This window comes from Schistocerca gregaria, unplaced genomic scaffold (genome assembly GCF_023897955.1).
Source record: "Schistocerca gregaria isolate iqSchGreg1 unplaced genomic scaffold, iqSchGreg1.2 ptg000537l, whole genome shotgun sequence".
In the NCBI taxonomy this organism is placed as follows: domain Eukaryota; kingdom Metazoa; phylum Arthropoda; class Insecta; order Orthoptera; family Acrididae; genus Schistocerca; species Schistocerca gregaria.
The window spans coordinates 770,934-791,705 of record NW_026061934.1 but is presented as its reverse complement, the minus strand read 5'-3'; positions in this window follow the sequence as shown (position 1 = coordinate 791,705).

Below are 20,772 nucleotides of genomic sequence, written 5' to 3'. Positions count from 1 at the left end.
GTAATAGCCAGTAAGAAGTAGTACAATTCAAGTTTTACGTATCGATTATTGACTTCTTAGCTGGCTTTGGTGCCTTGGACATGAGCTAGGACCTTAAGATTCTGCATGAAAGGTGGACTAGCAGCCGAGTTGCACGGGAGAATGTGAAAAGTGTTCATATGTAGTAAAAACCTGAGAAATCCGTCCGTTTTCGTCATTTGTTATCGAATCGACTTAAAGCCAGATCGTCACATTGGCCGCTCTTCTCTCTGAAACGGTTGTACTTATCGTCTGCAAAGCTATGTCGCGTGCTGCGGTATGCGGAGACACTAAAATCACCATAGTAGAACACAGATGAAGCTTCTAAGTTGATGCAATAGCCAGTAAGAAGTAGAACAATTCAAGTTTTAGGTATCGATTATTGACTTTTTAGCTGGCTTCGGTACCTTGGACATGAGCTAGGACCTTAAGATTCTGCATGAAAGGAGGACTAGCAGCCGAGTTGCACGTCAGAATGTGAAAAGTGTTCATATGTAGTAAAAACCTGAGAAATCCGTCCGTTTTCGTCATTTGTTATCGAATCGACTTAAAGCCAGATGGTCACATTGGCCGCTCTTCTCTCTAAAACGTTTGTACATATCGTCTGCAAAGCTATGTCGCGTGCAGCGGTATGTGGAGACACTAAAATCACCATAGTAGAACACAGATGAAGCATCTAAGTTGATGTAATAGCCAGTAAGAAGTAGTACAAATCATGTTTTAGGAATCGATTATTGACTTTTTAGCTGGCTTTGGTGCCTTGGACATGAGCTAGGACTTTAAGATTCTGCATAAAAGGAGGACCAGCAGCCCAGTTGCACGGGAGAATGTGAAAAGTGTTCTTATGTAGTAAAAACCTGAGAAATACGTCCGTTTTCGTCATTTGTTATCGAATCGACTTAAAGCCAGATCGTCACATTGGCCGCTCTTCTCTCTGAAACGGTTGTACTTATCGTCTGAAAAGCTATGTCGCGTGCTGCGGAATGCTGAGACACTAAAAGCACCATAGTAGAACACAGATCAAGCTTCTAAGTTGATGTAATAGCCAGTAAGAAGTAGTACAATTCAAGTTTTAGGTATTGAATATGGACGTTTTAGCTGGCTTTGTTGCCTTGGACATGAGCTAGGACCTTAAGATTCTGCATGAAAGGAGGACTTGCAACCGAGTTGCACGGGAGAATGTGAAAAGTGTTCATATGTAGTAAAAACCTTAGAAATCCGTCCGTTTTCGTCATTTGTTATCGAATCGACTTAAAGCCAGATCGTCACATTGGCCGCTCTTCTCTCTGAAACGGTTGTATTTATCGTCTGCAAAGCTATGTCGCGTGCTGCGGTATTCTGAGACACTAAAAGCACCATAGTAGAACACAGATGAAGCTTCTAAGTTGATGTAATAGCCAGTAAGAAGTAGTAAAATTCAAGTATATGGTACTGAATATTGAATTTTTAGCTGGCTTTGGTGCCTTGGACATGAGCTAGGACATTAATATTCTGCATGAAAGGAGGACTAGCAGCCGAGTTGCACGGGAGAATGTGAAAACTGTTCAAATGTAGTAAAAACCTGAGAAATCCGTCCGTTTTCGTCATTTGTTATCGAATCGACTTAAAGCCAGATCGTCACATTGGCCGCTCTTCTCTTTGAAACAGATGTACTTATCGTCTGCAAAGCTATGTCACGTGCTGCGGTATGCGGAGACACTAAAAGCACCATAGTAGAACACAGATGAAGATTCTAAGTTGATGTAATATCCAGTAAGAAGTAGTACAATTCAAGTTTTAGGTATCGATTATTGACTTTTTAGCTGGCTTTGGTGCATTGGACATGAGCTAGGACCTTAATATTCTGCATGAAAGGTGGACTAGCAGCCGAGTTGCACGGGAGAATGTGAAAAGTGTTCATATGTAGCAAAAACCTGAGAAATCCGTCCGTTTTCGTCATTTGTTATCGAATCGACTTAAAGCCAGATCGTCACATTAGCCGCTCTTCTCTCTGAAACGGTTGTACTTATCGTCTGCAAAGCTATGTCGCGTACTGCGGTATGCTGAGACACTAAAAGCACCATAGTAGAACACAGATCAAGGTTCTAAGTTGATGTAATAGCCAGTAAGAAGTAGTACAATTCAAGTTTAAGGTATTGAATATTGAACTTTTAGCTGGCTTTGGTGCCTTGGACATGTGCTAGGACGTTAAGATTCTGCATGAAAGGAGGACTAGCAGCCGAGTTGCACGGGAGAATGTGAAAAGTGTTCATATGTAGTAAAAACCTGAGAAATCCGTCCGTTTTCGTCATTTGTTATCGAATCGACTTAAAGCCAGATCGTCACATTGGCCGCTCTTCTCTCTGAAACGGTTGTACTTATCGTCAGCAAAACTATGTCGCGTACTGCGGTATTCGGAGACACTAAAAGCACCATAGTAGAACACAGATGAAGCTTCTAAGATGATGTAATAGCCAGTAAGAAGAAGTACAATTCAAGTTTTAGGTATCGGTTATTGACTTTTTAGCTGGCTTTGGTGCCTTGGACATGAGCTAGTACCTTAAGATTCTGCATGAAAGGAGGACTAGCAGCCGAGTTGCACGGGAGAATGTGAAAAGTGTTCATATGTAGTAAAAACCTGTAAAATCCGTCCGTTTTCGTCATTTGTTATCGAATCGACTTAAAGCCAGATCGTCACATTGGCCGCTCTTCTCTCTGAAACGGTTGTACTTATCGTCTGCAAAACTATGTCGCGTGCTGCGCTATGTGGAGACACTAAAAGCACCATAGTAGAACACAGACGAAGTTTCTAAGTTGATGTAATAGCCAGTAAGAAGTAGTACAATTCAAGTTTTAGGTATCGGTTATTGACTTTTTAGCTGGCTTTGGTGCCTTGGACATGAGCTAGGACCTTAAGATTCTGCATGAAAGGAGGACTAGCAGCCGAGTTGCACGGGAGAATGTGAAAAGTGTTCATATGTAGTAAAAACCTGAAAAATCCGTCCGTTTTCGTCATTTGTTATCGAATCGACTTAAAGCCAGATCGTCACATTGGCCGCTCTTCTCTCTGAAACGGTTGTACTTATCGTCTGCAAAGCTATGTCACGTGTTGCCGAAGGCGGAAACAGGAAAAGCACCATAGTAGAACACAGACGAAGCTTCTAAGTTGATGTAATAGCCAGTAAGAAGTAGTACAATTCAAGTTTTAGGTATCGATTATTGACTTTTTAACTGGCTTTGGTGCCTTGGCCATGAGCTAGGACCTTAAGATTCTGCATGAAAGGAGGACTAGCAGCCGAGTTGCACGGGAGAATGTGAAAAGTGTTCATATGTAGTAATAACCTTAGAAATCCGTCATTTTTCGTCATTTGTTAGCGAATCGACTTAAAGCCAGATCGTCACATTGGCCGCTCTACTCTCTGAAACGGTTGTGCTTATCGTCTGCAAAGCTATGTCGCGTGTTGCCGTAGGCGGAAACAGGAAAAGCACCGTAGTAGAACACAGATGAAGCTTCTAAGTTGATGTAATAGCCAGTAAGAAGTAGTCCAATTCAAGATTTAGGTATCGATTATTGACTTTTTAGCTGGCTTTGGTGCCTTGGACATGAGCTAGGACTTTAAGATTCTGCATGAAAGGAGGACTAGCAGCCCAGTTGCACGGGAGAATGTGAAAAGTGTTCATATGTAGTAAAAACCTGAGAAATCCGTCCGTTTTCGTCATTTGTTATCGAATCGACTTAAAGCCAGATCGTCACATTGGCCGCTCTTCTCTCTGAAACGGTTGTACTTATATTCTGCAAAACTATGTCGCGTGCTGCGCTATGCGGAGACACTAAAAGCACCATAGTAGAACACAGATGAAGCTTCTAAGTTGATGTAATACCCAGTAAGAAGTAGTACAATTCAAGTTTAAGTTATCGATTATTGACTTTTTAGCTGGCTTTGGACCCTTGGACATGAGCTAGGACCTTCAGATTCTGCATGAAAGGAGGACTAGCAGCCGAGTTGCACGGGAGAATGTGAAAAGTGTTCATATGTAGTAATAACCTTAGAAATCGGTCCTTTTTCGTCATTTGTTAGCGAATCGACTTAAAGCCAGATCGTCACATTGGCCGCTCTACTCTCTGAAACGGTTGTGCTTATCGTCTGCAAAGCTATGTCGCGTGTTGCCGTAGGCGGAAACAGGAAAAGCACCGCAGTAGAACACAGATGAAGCTTCTAAATTGATGTAATATCCAGGAAGAAGTAGTACAATTCAAGTTTTAGGTATCGATTATCGACTTTTTAGCTGGCTTTGGTGTATTGGACATGCGCTAGGACCTTAAGATTCTGCATGAAAGGTGGACTAGCAGCCGAGTTCCACGGGAGAATGTGAAAAGTGTTCATAAGTAGTAAAAACCTGAGAAATCCGTCCGTTTTCGTCATTTGTTATCGAATCGACTTAAAGCCAGATCATCACATTGGCCGCTCTTCTCTCTGAAACGGTTGTACTTATCGTCTGCAAAACTATGTCGCGTGCTGCGGTATGCGGAGAAACTGAAAGCACCGTAGTAGAACACATATGAAGCATCTAAGTTGATGTAATAGCCAGTAAGAAGTAGTACAATTCAAGTTTTACGTATCGATTATTGACTTTTTAGCTGGCTTTGGTGCCTTGGACATGAGCTAGGACCTTAAGATTCTGCATGAAAAGAGAACTAGCAGCCGAGTTGCACGGGAGAATGTGAAAAGTGTTCATATGTAGTAAAAACCTGAGAAATCCGTCCGTTTTCGTCATTTGTTATCGAATCGACTTAAAGCCAGATCGTCACATTATCCGCACTTCTCTCTGAAACGGTTGTATTTATCGTCTGCAAAGCTATGTCGCGTGCTGCGGTATGCTGAGACACTAAAAGCACCATAGCAGAACACAGATCAAGCTTCTAAGTTGATACAATAGCCAGTAAGAAGTAGTAAAATTCAAGTATAAGGTACTGAATATTGAATTTTTAGCTGGCTTTGGTGCCTTGGACATGAGCTAGGACCATAATATTCTGCATGAAAGGGGGACTAGCAGCCGAGTTGCACGGGAGAATGTGAAAACTGTTCAAATGTAGTAAAAACCTGAGAAATCCGTCCGTTTTCGTCATTTGTTATCGAATCGACTTAAAGCCAGATCGTCACATTGGCCGCTCTTCTCTTTGAAACGGATGTACTTATCGTCTGCAAAGCTATGTCGCGTGCTGCGGTATGCGGAGACACTAAAAGCACCATAGTAGAACACAGATGAAGCTTCTAAGTTGATGTAATACCCAGTAAGAAGTAGTACAATTCAAGTTTAAGGTATCGATTATTGACTTTTTAGCTGGCTTTGGTCCCTTGGACATGAGCTAGGACCTTAACATTCTTCATGAAAGGAGGACTAGCAGCCGAGTTGCACGGGAGAATTTGAAAAGTGTTCATATGTAGTAAAATCCTTAGAAATCCATCCGTTTTCGTCATTTGTTATCGAATCGACTTAAAGCCAGATCGTCACATTGGCCGCTCTTCTCTCTGAAACGGTTGTACTTATCGTCTGCAAAGGGGTGTCACGTGCTGCGGTATGCGGAGACACTAAAATCACCACAGTAGAACACAGATGAAGATTCTAAGTTGATGTAATATCCAGTAAGAAGCAGTACAATTCAAGTTTTAGGTATCGATTATTGACTTTTTAGCTGGCTTTGGTGCATTGGACATGAGCTAGGACCTTAATATTCTGCATGAAAGGTGGACTAGCAGCCGAGTTGCACGGGAGAATGTGAAAAGTGTTCATATGTAGCAAAAACCTGAGAAATCCGTCCGTTTTCGTCATTTGTTATCGAATCGACTTAAAGCCAGATCGTCACATTGGCCGCTCTTCTCTCTGAAACGGTTGTACTTATCGTCTGCAAAGCTATGTCACGTACTGCGGTATTCGGAGACACTAAAAGCACCATAGTACAACACAGATGAAGCTCCTAAGATGATGTAATAGCCAGTAAGAAGTAGTACAATTCGAGTTTTAGGTATCGGTTATTGACTTTTTAGCTGGCTTTGGTGCCTTGGACATGAGCTAGGACCTTAAGATTCTGCATGAAAGGAGGACTAGCAGCCGAGTTGCACGGGAGAATGTGAAAAGTGTTCATATGTAGTAAAAACCTGAGAAATCCGTCCGTTTTCCTCATTTGTTATCGAATCGACTTAAAGCCAGATCGTCACATTGGCCGCTCTTCTCTCTGAAACGGTTGTACTTATCGTCTGCAAAACTATGTCGCGTGCTGCGGTATGCGGAGAAACTGAAAGCACCGTAGTAGAACACAGATGAAGCTTCTAAGTTGATGTAATAGCCAGTAAGAAGTAGTACAATTCAAGTTTTACGTATCGATTATTGACTTCTTAGCTGGCTTTGGTGCCTTGGACATGAGCTAGGACCTTAAGATTCTGCATGAAAGGTGGACTAGCAGCCGAGTTGCACGGGAGAATGTGAAAAGTGTTCATATGTAGTAAAAACCTGAGAAATCCGTCCGTTTTCGTCATTTGTTATCGAATCGACTTAAAGCCAGATCGTCACATTGGCCGCTCTTCTCTCTGAAACGGTTGTACTTATCGTCTGCAAAGCTATGTCGCGTGCTGCGGTATGCGGAGACACTAAAATCACCATAGTAGAACACAGATGAAGCTTCTAAGTTGATGCAATAGCCAGTAAGAAGTAGAACAATTCAAGTTTTAGGTATCGATTATTGACTTTTTAGCTGGCTTCGGTACCTTGGACATGAGCTAGGACCTTAAGATTCTGCATGAAAGGAGGACTAGCAGCCGAGTTGCACGTCAGAATGTGAAAAGTGTTCATATGTAGTAAAAACCTGAGAAATCCGTCCGTTTTCGTCATTTGTTATCGAATCGACTTAAAGCCAGATGGTCACATTGGCCGCTCTTCTCTCTGAAACGTTTGTACATATCGTCTGCAAAGCTATGTCGCGTGCAGCGGTATGTGGAGACACTAAAATCACCATAGTAGAACACAGATGAAGCATCTAAGTTGATGTAATAGCCAGTAAGAAGTAGTACAAATCATGTTTTAGGAATCGATTATTGACTTTTTAGCTGGCTTTGGTGCCTTGGACATGAGCTAGGACTTTAAGATTCTGCATAAAAGGAGGACCAGCAGCCCAGTTGCACGGGAGAATGTGAAAAGTGTTCTTATGTAGTAAAAACCTGAGAAATACGTCCGTTTTCGTCATTTGTTATCGAATCGACTTAAAGCCAGATCGTCACATTGGCCGCTCTTCTCTCTGAAACGGTTGTACTTATCGTCTGAAAAGCTATGTCGCGTGCTGCGGAATGCTGAGACACTAAAAGCACCATAGTAGAACACAGATCAAGCTTCTAAGTTGATGTAATAGCCAGTAAGAAGTAGTACAATTCAAGTTTTAGGTATTGAATATGGACGTTTTAGCTGGCTTTGTTGCCTTGGACATGAGCTAGGACCTTAAGATTCTGCATGAAAGGAGGACTTGCAACCGAGTTGCACGGGAGAATGTGAAAAGTGTTCATATGTAGTAAAAACCTTAGAAATCCGTCCGTTTTCGTCATTTGTTATCGAATCGACTTAAAGCCAGATCGTCACATTGGCCGCTCTTCTCTCTGAAACGGTTGTATTTATCGTCTGCAAAGCTATGTCGCGTGCTGCGGTATTCTGAGACACTAAAAGCACCATAGTAGAACACAGATGAAGCTTCTAAGTTGATGTAATAGCCAGTAAGAAGTAGTAAAATTCAAGTATATGGTACTGAATATTGAATTTTTAGCTGGCTTTGGTGCCTTGGACATGAGCTAGGACTTTAATATTCTGCATGAAAGGAGGACTAGCAGCCGAGTTGCACGGGAGAATGTGAAAACTGTTCAAATGTAGTAAAAACCTGAGAAATCCGTCCGTTTTCGTCATTTGTTATCGAATCGACTTAAAGCCAGATCGTCACATTGGCCGCTCTTCTCTTTGAAACAGATGTACTTATCGTCTGCAAAGCTATGTCACGTGCTGCGGTATGCGGAGACACTAAAAGCACCATAGTAGAACACAGATGAAGATTCTAAGTTGATGTAATATCCAGTAAGAAGTAGTACAATTCAAGTTTTAGGTATCGATTATTGACTTTTTAGCTGGCTTTGGTGCATTGGACATGAGCTAGGACCTTAATATTCTGCATGAAAGGTGGACTAGCAGCCGAGTTGCACGGGAGAATGTGAAAAGTGTTCATATGTAGCAAAAACCTGAGAAATCCGTCCGTTTTCGTCATTTGTTATCGAATCGACTTAAAGCCAGATCGTCACATTAGCCGCTCTTCTCTCTGAAACGGTTGTACTTATCGTCTGCAAAGCTATGTCGCGTACTGCGGTATGCTGAGACACTAAAAGCACCATAGTAGAACACAGATCAAGGTTCTAAGTTGATGTAATAGCCAGTAAGAAGTAGTACAATTCAAGTTTTAGGTATTGAATATTGAACTTTTAGCTGGCTTTGGTGCCTTGGACATGTGCTAGGACGTTAAGATTCTGCATGAAAGGAGGACTAGCAGCCGAGTTGCACGGGAGAATGTGAAAAGTGTTCATATGTAGTAAAAACCTGAGAAATCCGTCCGTTTTCGTCATTTGTTATCGAATCGACTTAAAGCCAGATCGTCACATTGGCCGCTCTTCTCTCTGAAACGGTTGTACTTATCGTCAGCAAAACTATGTCGCGTACTGCGGTATTCGGAGACACTAAAAGCACCATAGTAGAACACAGATGAAGCTTCTAAGATGATGTAATAGCCAGTAAGAAGAAGTACAATTCAAGTTTTAGGTATCGGTTATTGACTTTTTAGCTGGCTTTGGTGCCTTGGACATGAGCTAGTACCTTAAGATTCTGCATGAAAGGAGGACTAGCAGCCGAGTTGCACGGGAGAATGTGAAAAGTGTTCATATGTAGTAAAAACCTGTAAAATCCGTCCGTTTTCGTCATTTGTTATCGAATCGACTTAAAGCCAGATCGTCACATTGGCCGCTCTTCTCTCTGAAACGGTTGTACTTATCGTCTGCAAAACTATGTCGCGTGCTGCGCTATGTGGAGACACTAAAAGCACCATAGTAGAACACAGACGAAGTTTCTAAGTTGATGTAATAGCCAGTAAGAAGTAGTACAATTCAAGTTTTAGGTATCGGTTATTGACTTTTTAGCTGGCTTTGGTGCCTTGGACATGAGCTACGACCTTAAGATTCTGCATGAAAGGAGGACTAGCAGCCGAGTTGCACGGGAGAATGTGAAAAGCGTTCATATGTAGTAAAAACCTGAGAAATCCGTCCGTTTTCCTCATTTGTTATCGAATCGACTTAAAGCCAGATCGTCACATTGGCCGCTCTTCTCTCTGAAACGGTTGTACTTATCGTCTGCAAAGCTATGTCGCGTGTTGCCGTAGGCGGAAACAGGAAAAGCACCATAATAGAACACAGATGAAGCTTCTAAGTTGATGTAATACCCAGTAAGAAGTAGTCCAATTCAAGTTTTAGGTATCGATTATTGACTTTTTAGCTGGCTTTGGTGCCTTGGACATGAGCTAGGACTTTAAGATTCTGCATAATAGGAGGACTAGCAGCCGAGTTGCACGGGAGAATGTGAAAAGTCTTCACATGTGGTAAAAACCAGAGAAATCCGTCCGTTTTCGTCATTTGTTATCGAATCGACGTAAAGCCAGATCGTCACATTGGCCGCTCTTCTCTCTGAAACGGTTGTACTTATCGTCTGGAAAGCTATGTCGCGTGCTGCGCTATGTGGAGACACTAAAAGCACTATAGTAGAACACAGACGAAGTTTCTAAGTTGATGTAATAGCCAGTAAGACGTAGTACAATTCAAGTTTTAGGTATCGATTATTGACTTTTTAGCTGGCTTTGGTGCATTGGACATGAGCTAGGACCTTAAGATTCTGCATGAAAGGAGGACTAGCAGCCGAGTTGCACGGGAGAATGTGAAAAGTGTTCATATGTAGTAAAAACCTGAGAAATCCGTCCGTTTTCGTCATTTGTTATCGAATCGACTTAAAGCCAGATCGTCACATTGGCCGCTCTTCTCTCTGAAACGGTTGTACTTATCGTCTGCAAAGCTATGTCGCGTGCTGCGCTATGTGGAGACACTAAAAGCACCATAGTAGAACACAGACGAAGTTTCTAAGTTGATGTAATAGCCAGTAAGAAGTAGTACAATTCAAGTTTTAGGTATCGGTTATTGACTTTTTAGCTGGCTTTGGTGCCTTGGACATGAGCTAGGACCTTAAGATTCTGCATGAAAGGAGGACTAGCAGCCGAGTTGCACGGGAGAATGTGAAAAGTGTTCATATGTAGTAAAAACCTGAAAAATCCGTCCGTTTTCGTCATTTGTTATCGAATCGACTTAAAGCCAGATCGTCACATTGGCCGCTCTTCTCTCTGAAACGGTTGTACTTATCGTCTGCAAAGCTATGTCACGTGTTGCCGAAGGCGGAAACAGGAAAAGCACCATAGTAGAACACAGACGAAGCTTCTAAGTTGATGTAATAGCCAGTAAGAAGTAGTACAATTCAAGTTTTAGGTATCGATTATTGACTTTTTAACTGGCTTTGGTGCCTTGGCCATGAGCTAGGACCTTAAGATTCTGCATGAAAGGAGGACTAGCAGCCGAGTTGCACGGGAGAATGTGAAAAGTGTTCATATGTAGTAATAACCTTAGAAATCCGTCATTTTTCGTCATTTGTTAGCGAATCGACTTAAAGCCAGATCGTCACATTGGCCGCTCTACTCTCTGAAACGGTTGTGCTTATCGTCTGCAAAGCTATGTCGCGTGTTGCCGTAGGCGGAAACAGGAAAAGCACCGTAGTAGAACACAGATGAAGCTTCTAAGTTGATGTAATAGCCAGTAAGAAGTAGTCCAATTCAAGATTTAGGTATCGATTATTGACTTTTTAGCTGGCTTTGGTGCCTTGGACATGAGCTAGGACTTTAAGATTCTGCATGAAAGGAGGACTAGCAGCCCAGTTGCACGGGAGAATGTGAAAAGTGTTCATATGTAGTAAAAACCTGAGAAATCCGTCCGTTTTCGTCATTTGTTATCGAATCGACTTAAAGCCAGATCGTCACATTGGCCGCTCTTCTCTCTGAAACGGTTGTACTTATATTCTGCAAAACTATGTCGCGTGCTGCGGTATGCGGAGACACTAAAAGCACCATAGTAGAACACAGATGAAGCTTCTAAGTTGATGTAATACCCAGTAAGAAGTAGTACAATTCAAGTTTAAGTTATCGATTATTGACTTTTTAGCTGGCTTTGGACCCTTGGACATGAGCTAGGACCTTAAGATTCTGCATGAAAGGAGGACTAGCAGCCGAGTTGCACGGGAGAATGTGAAAAGTGTTCATATGTAGTAATAACCTTAGAAATCCGTCCTTTTTCGTCATTTGTTAGCGAATCGACTTAAAGCCAGATCGTCACATTGGCCGCTCTACTCTCTGAAACGGTTGTGCTTATCGTCTGCAAAGCTATGTCGCGTGTTGCCGTAGGCGGAAACAGGAAAAGCACCGCAGTAGAACACAGATGAAGCTTCTAAGTTGATGTAATATCCAGGAAGAAGTAGTACAATTCAAGTTTTAGGTATCGATTATCGACTTTTTAGCTGGCTTTGGTGCATTGGACATGAGCTAGGACCTTAAGATTCTGCATGAAAGGTGGACTAGCAGCCGAGTTCCACGGGAGAATGTGAAAAGTGTTCATAAGTAGTAAAAACCTGAGAAATCCGTCCGTTTTCGTCATTTGTTATCGAATCGACTTAAAGCCAGATCATCACATTGGCCGCTCTTCTCTCTGAAACGGTTGTACTTATCGTCTGCAAAACTATGTCGCGTGCATCGGTATGCGGAGAAACTGAAAGCACCGTAGTAGAACACATATGAAGCATCTAAGTTGATGTAATAGCCAGTAAGAAGTAGTACAATTCAAGTTTTACGTATCGATTATTGACTTTTTAGCTGGCTTTGGTGCCTTGGACATGAGCTAGGACCTTAAGATTCTGCATGAAAAGAGAACTAGCAGCCGAGTTGCACGGGAGAATGTGAAAAGTGTTCATATGTAGTAAAAACCTGAGAAATCCGTCCGTTTTCGTCATTTGTTATCGAATCGACTTAAAGCCAGATCGTCACATTATCCGCACTTCTCTCTGAAACGGTTGTATTTATCGTCTGCAAAGCTATGTCGCGTGCTGCGGTATGCTGAGACACTAAAAGCACCATAGCAGAACACAGATCAAGCTTCTAAGTTGATACAATAGCCAGTAAGAAGTAGTAAAATTCAAGTATAAGGTACTGAATATTGAATTTTTAGCTGGCTTTGGTGCCTTGGACATGAGCTAGGACCATAATATTCTGCATGAAAGGGGGACTAGCAGCCGAGTTGCACGGGAGAATGTGAAAACTGTTCAAATGTAGTAAAAACCTGAGAAATCCGTCCGTTTTCGTCATTTGTTATCGAATCGACTTAAAGCCAGATCGTCACATTGGCCGCTCTTCTCTTTGAAACGGATGTACTTATCGTCTGCAAAGCTATGTCGCGTGCTGCGGTATGCGGAGACACTAAAAGCACCATAGTAGAACACAGATGAAGCTTCTAAGTTGATGTAATACCCAGTAAGAAGTAGTACAATTCAAGTTTAAGGTATCGATTATTGACTTTTTAGCTGGCTTTGGTCCCTTGGACATGAGCTAGGACCTTAACATTCTTCATGAAAGGAGGACTAGCAGCCGAGTTGCACGGGAGAATTTGAAAAGTGTTCATATGTAGTAAAATCCTTAGAAATCCATCCGTTTTCGTCATTTGTTATCGAATCGACTTAAAGCCAGATCGTCACATTGGCCGCTCTTCTCTCTGAAACGGTTGTACTTATCGTCTGCAAAGGGGTGTCACGTGCTGCGGTATGCGGAGACACTAAAATCACCACAGTAGAACACAGATGAAGATTCTAAGTTGATGTAATATCCAGTAAGAAGCAGTACAATTCAAGTTTTAGGTATCGATTATTGACTTTTTAGCTGGCTTTGGTGCATTGGACATGAGCTAGGACCTTAATATTCTGCATGAAAGGTGGACTAGCAGCCGAGTTGCACGGGAGAATGTGAAAAGTGTTCATATGTAGCAAAAACCTGAGAAATCCGTCCGTTTTCGTCATTTGTTATCGAATCGACTTAAAGCCAGATCGTCACATTGGCCGCTCTTCTCTCTGAAACGGTTGTACTTATCGTCTGCAAAGCTATGTCACGTACTGCGGTATTCGGAGACACTAAAAGCACCATAGTACAACACAGATGAAGCTCCTAAGATGATGTAATAGCCAGTAAGAAGTAGTACAATTCGAGTTTTAGGTATCGGTTATTGACTTTTTAGCTGGCTTTGGTGCCTTGGACATGAGCTAGGACCTTAAGATTCTGCATGAAAGGAGGACTAGCAGCCGAGTTGCACGGGAGAATGTGAAAAGTGTTCATATGTAGTAAAAACCTGAGAAATCCGTCCGTTTTCCTCATTTGTTATCGAATCGACTTAAAGCCAGATCGTCACATTGGCCGCTCTTCTCTCTGAAACGGTTGTACTTATCGTCTGCAAAGCTATGTCGCGTGTTGCCGCAGGCGGAAACAGGAAAAGCACCATAATAGAACACAGATGAAGCTTCTAAGTTGATGTAATACCCAGTAAGAAGTAGTCCAATTCAAGTTTTAGGTATCGATTATTGACTTCTTAGCTGGCTTTGGTGCATTGGACATGAGCTAGGACCTTAAGATTCTGCATGAAAGGTGGACTAGCAGCCGAGTTGCACGGGAGAATGTGAAAAGTGTTCATATGTAGTGAAAACCAGAGAAATCCGTCCGTTTTCGTCATTTGTTATCGAATCGACTTAAAGCCAGATCGTCACATTGGCCGCTCTTCTCTCTGAAACGGTTGTACTTGTCGTCTGCAAAGCTATGTCGCGTACTGCGGTATTCAGAGACACTAAAAGCACCATAGTAGAACACAGATGAAGCTCCTAAGATGATGTAATATCCAGTAAGAAGTAGTACAATTCAAGTTTTAGGTATCGATTATTGACTTTTTAGCTGCCTTTGGTGCCTTGGACATGAGCTAGGACTTTAAGATTCTGCATAATAGGAGGCCTAGCAGCCGAGTTGCACGGGAGAATGTGAAAAGTGTTCATATGTGGTAATAACCTGAGAAATCCGTCCTTATTCGTCATTTGTTATCGAATCGACTTAAAGCCAGATCGTCACATTGGCAGCTTTACTCTCTGAAATGGTTGTACTTATCGTCTGCAAAACTTTGTCGCGTGCTGCGGTATGAGGAAAAACTAAAAGCACCGTAGTAGAACACAGATGAAGCTTCTAAGTTGATGTAATACCCAGTAAGAAGTAGTACAATTCAAGTTTTAGGTATTGATTATTGACTTTTTAGCTGGCTTTTGTGCCTTGGACATGAGCTAGGACCTTAAGATTCTGCATGAAAGGAGGACTAGCAGCCGAGTTGCACGGGAGAATGTCAAAAGTGTTCATATGTAGTAAAAACCTGAGAAATCCGTACGTTTTCGTCATTTGTTATCGAATCGACGTAAAGCCAGATCGTCACATTGGCCGCTCTTCTCTCTGAAACGGTTGTACTTATTGTCTGCAAAGCTATGTCGCGTGCTGCGCTATGTGGAGACACTAAAAGCACCATAGTAGAACACAGACGAAGTTTCTAAGTTGATGTAATAGCCAGTAAGAAGTAGTACAATTCAAGTTTTAGGTATCGATAATTGACTTTTTAGCTGGCTTTGATGCATTGGACATGAGCTAGGACCTTAAGATTCTGCATGAAAGGTGGACTAGCAGCCGAGTTGCACGGGAGAATGTGAAAAGTGTTCATATGTAGTAAAAACCTGAGAAATCCGTCCGTTTTCGTCATTTGTTATCGAATCGACTTAAAGCCAGATCGTCACATTGGCCGCTCTTCTCTCTGAAACGGTTGTATTTATCGTCTGCAAAGCTATGTCGCGTGCTGCGGTATGCTGAGACACTAAAAGCACCATAGTAGAACACAGATGAAGCTCCTAAGATGATGAAATAGCCAGTAAGAAGTAGTACAAATTAAGTTTTAGGTATCGGTTATTGACTTTTTAGCTGGCTTTGGTGCCTTGGACATGAGCTAGGACCTTAAGATTCTGCATGAAAGGAGGACTAGCAGCCGAGTTGCACGGGAGAATGTCAAAAGTGTTCATATGTAGTAAAAACCTGAGAAATCCGTCCGTTTTCGTCATTTGTTATCGAATCGACGTAAAGCCAGATCGTCACATTGGCCGCTCTTCTCTCTGAAACGGTTGTACTTATCGTCTGCAAAGCTATGTCGCGTGCTGCGCTATGTGGAGACACTAAAAGCACCATAGTAGAACACAGACGAAGCTTCTAAGTTGATGTAATAGCCAGTAAGAAGTAGTACAATTCAAGTTTTAGGTATCGATTATTGACATTTTAACTGGCTTTGGTGCCTTGAACATGAGCTAGGACCTTAAGATTCTGCATGAAAGGAGGACTAGCAGCCGAGTTGCACGGGAGAATGTGAAAAGTGTTCATATGTAGTAATAACCTTAGAAATCCGTCCTTTTTCGTCATTTGTTAGCGAATCGACTTAAAGCCAGATCGTCACATTGGCCGCTCTTCTCTCTGAAACGGTTGTGCTTATCGTCTGCAAAGCTATGTCGCGTGTTGCCGTAGGCGGAAACAGGAAAAGCACCATAGTAGAACACAGATGAAGCTACTAAGTTGATGTAATAGCCAGTAAGAAGTAGTCCAATTCAAGATTTAGTTATCGGTTATTGACTTTTTAGCTGGCTTTGGTGCCTTGGACATGAGCTAGGACCTTAAGATTCTGCATGAAAGGAGGACTAGCAGCCGAGTTGCACGGGAGAATGTCAAAAGTGTTCATATGTAGTAAAAACCTGAGAAATCCGTCCGTTTTCGTCATTTGTTATCGAATCGACGTAAAGCCAGATCGTCACATTGGCCGCTTTTCTCTCTGAAACGGTTGTACTTATCGTCTGGAAAGCTATGTCGCGTACTGCGGTATTCAGAGACACTAAAAGCACCATAGTAGAACACAGATGAAGCTCCTAAGATGATGTAATATCCAGTAAGAAGTAGTACAATTCAAGTTTTAGGTATCGATTATTGACTTTTTAGCTGGCTTTGGTGCCTTGGACATGAGCTAGGACTTTAAGATTCTGCATAATAGGAGGACTAGCAGCCGAGTTGCACGGGAGAATGTGAAAAGTGTTCATATGTAGTAATAACCTGAGAAATCCGTCCTTTTTCGTCATTTGTTATCGAATCGACTTAAAGCCAGATCGTCACATTGGCAGCTTTTCTCTCTGAAATGGTTGTACTTATCGTCTGCAAAACTATGTCGCGTGCTGCGGTATGCGGAAAAACTGAAAGCACCGTAGTAGACACACAGATGAAGCTTCTAAGTTGATGTAATAGCCAGTAAGAAGTAGTACAATTCAAGTTTTAGGTATTGATTATTGACTTTTTAGCTGGCTTTTGTGCCTTGGACATGAGCTAGGACCTTAAGATTCTGCATGAAAGGAGGACTAGCAGCCGAGTTGCACGGGAGAATGTGAAAAGTGGTCATATGTAGTAAAAACCTGAGAAATCCGTCCGTTTTCGTCATTTGTTATCGAATCGACTTAAAGCCAGATCGTAACATTGGCCGCTCTTCTCTCTGAAACGGTTGTACTTATCGTCTGCAAAGCTATGTCACGTGTTGCCGTAGGCGGATACAGGAAAAGCACCATAGTAGAACACAGACGATGCTTCTAAGTTGATGTAATAGCCAGTAAGAAGTAGTACAATTCAAGTTTTAGGTATCGATTATTGACATTTTAACTGGCTTTGGTGCCTTGAACATGAGCTAGGACCTTAAGATTCTGCATGAAAGGAGGACTAGCAGCCGAGTTGCACGGGAGAATGTGAAAAGTGTTCATATGTAGTAATAACCTTAGAAATCCGTCCTTTTTCGTCATTTGTTAGCGAATCGACTTAAAGCCAGATCGTCACATTGGCCGCTCTTCTCTCTGAAACGGTTGTGCTTATCGTCTGCAAAGCTATGTCGCGTGTTGCCGTAGGCGGAAACAGGAAAAGCACCATAGTAGAACACAGATGAAGCTACTAAGTTGATGTAATAGCCAGTAAGAAGTAGTCCAATTCAAGATTTAGTTATCGGTTATTGACTTTTTAGCTGGCTTTGGTGCCTTGGACATGAGCTAGGACCTTAAGATTCTGCATGAAAGGAGGACTAGCAGCCGAGTTGCACGGGAGAATGTCAAAAGTGTTCATATGTAGTAAAAACCTGAGAAATCCGTCCGTTTTCGTCATTTGTTATCGAATCGACGTAAAGCCAGATCGTCACATTGGCCGCTCTTCTCTCTGAAACGGTTGTACTTATCGTCTGCAAAGCTATGTCGCGTGCTGCGCTATGTGGAGACACTAAAAGCACCATAGTAGAACACAGACGAAGTTTCTAAGTTGATGTAATAGCCAGTAAGAAGTAGTACAATTCAAGTTTTAGGTATCGATAATTGACTTTTTAGCTGGCTTTGGTGCATTGGACATGAGCTAGGACCTTAAGATTCTGCATGAAAGGTGGACTAGCAGCCGAGTTGCACGGGAGAATGTGAAAAGTGGTCATATGTAGTAAAAACCTGAGAAATCCGTCCGTTTTCGTCATTTGTTATCGAATCGACTTAAAGCCAGATCGTCACATTGGACGCTTTTCTCTCTGAAACGGTTGTACTTATCGTCTGGAAAGCTATGTCGCGTACTGCGGTATTCAGAGACACTAAAAGCACCATAGTAGAACACAGATGAAGCTCCTAAGATGATGTAATATCCAGTAAGAAGTAGTACAATTCAAGTTTTAGGTATCGATTATTGACTTTTTAGCTGGCTTTGGTGCCTTGGACATGAGCTAGGACTTTAAGATTCTGCATAATAGGATGACTAGCAGCCGAGTTGCACGGGAGAATGTGAAAAGTGTTCATATGTAGTAAAAACCTTAGAAATCCGACCGTTTTCGTCATTTGTTATCGAATCGACTTAAAGCCAGATCGTCACATTGGCCGCTCTTCTCTCTGAAACGGTTGTACTTATCGTCTGCAAAGCTATGTCGCGTACTGCGGTATTCGGAGACACTAAAAGCACCATAGTAGAACACAGATGAAGCTCCTAAGATGATGAAATAGCCAGTAAGAAGTATTACAAATTAAGTTTTAGGTATCGGTTATTGACTTTTTAGCTGGCTTTGGTGCTTTGGACATGAGCTAGGACCTTAAGATTCTGCATGAAAGGAGGACTAGCAGCCGAGTTGCACGGGAGAATGTCAAAAGTGTTCATATGTAGTAAAAATCTGAGAAATCCGTCCGTTTTCGTCATTTGTTATCGAATCGACGTAAAGCCAGATCGTCACATTGGCCGCTCTTCTCTCTGAATATTGACCTTTTAGCTGGCTTTGGTGCGTTGGACAAGTGCTAGGACATTAAGATTCTGCATGAAAGGAGGACTAGCAGCCGAGTTGCACGGGAAAATGTGAAAAGTGTTCATATGTAGTAAAAACCTGAGAAATCCGTCCGTTTTCATCATTTGTTATCGAATCGACTTAAAGCCAGATCGTCACATTGGCCGCTCTTCTCTCTGAAACGGTTGTACTTATCGTCTGCAAAGCTATGTCGCGTACTGCGGTATTCGGAGACACTAAAAGCACCATAGTAGAACACAGATGAAGCTTCTAAGATGATGTAATAGCCAGTAAGAAGAAGTACAATTCAAGTTTTAGGTATCGGTTATTGACTTTTTAGCTGGCTTTGGTGCTTTGGACATGAGCTAGGGCCTTAAGATTCTGCATGAAAGGAGGACTAGCAGCCGATTTGCACGGGAGAATGTGAAAAGTGTTCATACGTAGTAAAAACCTGAGAAATCCGTCCGTTTTCGTCATTTGTTATCGAATCGACTTAAAGCCAGATCGTCATATTGGCCGCTCTTCTCTCTGAAACGGTTGTACTTATCGTCTGCAAAGCTATGTCGCGTGTTGCCGTAGGCGGAAGCAGGAAAAGCACCATAATAGAACACAGATGAAGCTTCTAAGTTGATGTAATACCCAGTAAGAGGTAGTCCAATTCAAGTTTTAGGTATCGATTATTGACTTTTTAGCTGGCTTTGGTGCCTTGGACATGAGCTAGGACTTTAAGATTCTGCATAATAGGAGGACTAGCAGCCGAGTTGCACGGGAGAATGTGAAAAGTGTTCATATGTAGTAATAACCTGAGAAATCCGTCCTTTTTCGTCATTTGTTATCGAATCGACTTAAAGGCAGATCGTCACATTTGCAGCTTTTCTCTCTGAAATGGTTGTACTTATCGTCTGCAAAACTATGTCGCGTGCTGCGGTATGCGGAAAAACTAAAAGCACCGTAGTAGAACTCAGATGAAGCTTCTAAGTTGATGTAATAGCCAGTAAGAAGTAGTACAATTCAAGTTTTAGGTATTGATTATTGACTTTTTAGCAGGCTTTTGTGCCTTGGACATGAGCTAGGACCTTAAGATTCTGCATGAAAGGAGGACTAGCAGCCGAGTTGCACGGGAGAATGTGAAAAGTGGTCATATGTAGTAAAAACCTGAGAAATCCGTCCGTTTTCGTCATTTGGTATCGAATCGACTTAAAGCCAGATCGTCACATTGGCCGCTCTTCTCTCTGAAACGGTTGTACTTATCGTCTGCAAAGCTATGTCGCGTACTGCGGTATTCGGAGACACTAAAAGCACCATAGTAGAACACAGATGAAGCTCCTAAGATGATGAAATAGCCAGTAAGAAGTAGTACAAATTAAGTTTTAGGTATCGGTTATTGACTTTTTAGCTGGCTTTGGTGCCTTGGACATGAGCTAGGACCTTAAGAGTCTGCATGAAAGGAGGACTAGCAGCCGAGTTGCACGGGAGAATGTGAAAAGTGTTCATATGTAGTAAAAACCTGAGACATCCGTCCGTTTTCGTCATTTGTTATCGAATCGACTTAAAGCCAGATCGTCACATTGGCCGCTCTTCTCTCTGAAACGGTTGTACTTATCGTCTGCAAAACTATGTCGCGTGCTGCGGTATGTGGAGAAACTAAAAGCACCGTAGTAGAACACAGATGAAGCTTCTAAGTTGATGTAATAGCCAGTAAGAAGTAGTAAAATTCAAGTTTTAGGTAATGAATATTGACCTTTTAGCTAGCTTTGGTGCCTTGGACATGAGCTAGGACCTTAAGATTCTGCATGAAAGGAGGACTAGCAGCCGAGTTGCACGGGAGAATGTGAAAACTGTTCAAATGTAGTAAAAACCTGAGAAATCCGTCCGTTTTCGTCATTTGTTATCGAATCGACTTAAAGCCACATCGTCACATTGGCCGCTCTTCTCTCTGAAACGGTTGTACTTATCGTCTGCAAAGCTATGTATCGTGCTGCGGTATGCGGAGACACTAAAAGCACCATAGTAGAATACAGATGAAGCTTCTAAGTTGATGTAATACCCAGTAAGAAGTAGTACAATTCAAGTTTAAGGTACCGATTATTGACTTTTTAGCGGGCTTTGGTCCCTTGGACATGAGCTAGGACCTTAACATTCTTCATGAAAGGAGGACTAGCAGCCGAGTTGCACGGGAGAATGTGAA